The sequence below is a fragment of the Colobus angolensis genome, unplaced genomic scaffold (genome assembly GCF_000951035.1).
Source record: "Colobus angolensis palliatus isolate OR3802 unplaced genomic scaffold, Cang.pa_1.0 Scaffold370, whole genome shotgun sequence".
NCBI lineage: Eukaryota > Metazoa > Chordata > Mammalia > Primates > Cercopithecidae > Colobus > Colobus angolensis.
The window spans coordinates 751,719-753,859 of NW_012117044.1; the positions used below are offsets into that span (position 1 = coordinate 751,719).

At 44.3% G+C, this 2,141-nt stretch overlaps 1 pseudogene; it reads right to left on the reverse strand.

Annotated features, from left to right (window-relative positions):
• The window catches only part of LOC105520194, a 1,294-nt pseudogene extending 902 nt beyond the window's left edge, over positions 1–392 (reverse strand).
• Between the last annotated feature and the right edge of the window lie 1,749 nt (positions 393–2,141).

A 2,141-nucleotide genomic window follows, 5' to 3' on the forward strand; every position in this document is an offset into this window, starting at 1 on the left:
GCCCCCTCCATCCCGCCTCCCACCCTCGGCACTCCCGACACCCCCCCTCACCTCCCCACTCCCGAGGCCCTCCCGAGGTCCCCGGGCTCGTGCTCCTCCGAGTTGCCTGCGGCTGAGTCCTGGCGCTGCCAGGGACAGCCTGTCGGCGGGGCGCGGGGGGCGGAGGAGTCGTTCCCAACGAAGGGGAAGGAGGACTTTCGTGAGCATCTAAGGCGTACATCCTCACTTTGTCTTCTGACTCTGTCCACCCAGAGCCTGCGACCCTGATCCAGCCCGCAGCGCACAGACCCCGGCTCTGGGCACCCCTGGTGAGCGCCTTCTGCGCCAGAGCTCCGCACAGCACCAGCCCGCGCTCTCCCCCAGCTTCTGTTCATTTACTGCAGCCTGAACATCCGTGCTGCCAGGTGACAAATCCAGGCACGCAGAGATGTACATCCTTTACCCTGGGTGACACGACGTGGAGCTGAATCCAAGTCCGAGAGTCTGGTGACAGTGTCTGGGCTCTGACCGCGCAGCCGTCTCACAGTGAAACAAATTGGGGACTGGCCTTGTCCTGAGTGGCCTTAGAACAGTGCAGTGGCCTGCAGTCTCCTAGCCAGTCTGTTGAATGTGGCAAAGATGAGGCACCTTGTAGCCTTACATGTTATTTTTCTTTCCTTTTCTCTTCTTCCTTTTCTTTTTTAAGGATTTGAATTAGTATATGTAAAGTGCTTAATGCAGGAGCTGGCGGAGAAAGTGGATCCTCAGTAAATAACAGCAATGGTTAATTGTAAAAAAGCATGCCATTTATCTGGTATAATTCCTCATTCTAAGCACCCTGTTAAGTAGTTGGTAATTCCTCACTTGAAAGAAATTATAAAGAATTTTTGTCAGTTTTTAAAATATTGTTTTATTGTGATAAAATATTCATAGCATAAATTTCACTCTTTTAATACTTTTTAAGTGTACAATGCAGATTAATAAGAGAAATGCACACAAATTTGTTAACGTGTACATGGGGAAAAATAAGGTGATTACCCAATATCCATGAGGTCCAGATACTTATACAGCCTTTTTTTCAGAGAGGAGGGTGGAAGGCAGAATGTAGGTGATTCTGTTGAGGGGCAATAAATGATTATTGAGAAGAATGAATGGGTCAAGAAAGAGAGAATAATTCATAAATAGTTCTCTTTGAAAATTTAATAAGCCAGAGAAATGGATTATTTTTTGAAAGAGTTTGTTCAAGTGTGGTCACGTGTTGGTTTTCTTTTCTGCAATAGATAATGAGATAACAGGGAGGGGAAGGAAAAGTAGTTGTTCTCTTCTGTGGGTCTTCAGGGTCTTCATGTAGATAGGGGAGAGGACTCTTCCAGCTTCTGTTGATCTTGAGGGCCTTTAATTGAGAATACTAGTTATACCAGGGAGCCATATTTTGGGGCCAAGTTCCCTGCACTCCTTCAATCCTCCTGTTTGGAACTTCCCTAGAAGTTTCACATATCAACAGCTGAATCAGTGATTATGGAGAGATTTGGGTTAGAGGAAAAGAAGGCAAAGAAGGGGAAACAACAAGTAGGAATAAGCAGAAAAGGAAAAATACATAAATATATTGTCGCATATCTTCTTGAATCAGTCTCTTAGTCCTAAGAGTAGAAGCATTCAGTCAAACAGCTGTGTCCATTCTAGGAGGTGGCACTACAGAGGGGCTGGGCTTCTACAGCTGATGCAGGCAAGCCGGTCCTTAATAAGAGGCATTTCTATGGAAACAAAAGAAAAACAAAGGCTTTTCTTAATGTCTGGAGTAGTCCATAATAAACTAGTTTTTTTAGAGTCTCAGAAGTATTTTCAAATTGTAGTGGCAATCTTACAGATTTTCCTGGATTGTAGTCTGAATTATGTGTTCATGTGAACTTCCTGAGTAGCCCACACATCAGCAGGCACAAAGGCTGTGTACATATGAGTTTCTGTGCTGACTCCTCCTGAAGTTTATATCAAGTTGTCTAACTTTAGTTTGCATGGCTTCAAAAAAGGCAGTGGTAAATTCTAGCGAATCCAAGTGAGAAAAATGAGAGAAAAATCCAAAAGCATTAGTTTGAAGACTTGGAGCCAAGAAAGAATTCAGGATTTAGTCCAAATTGTAGGAAAATAATAAAAACTCAAAAACA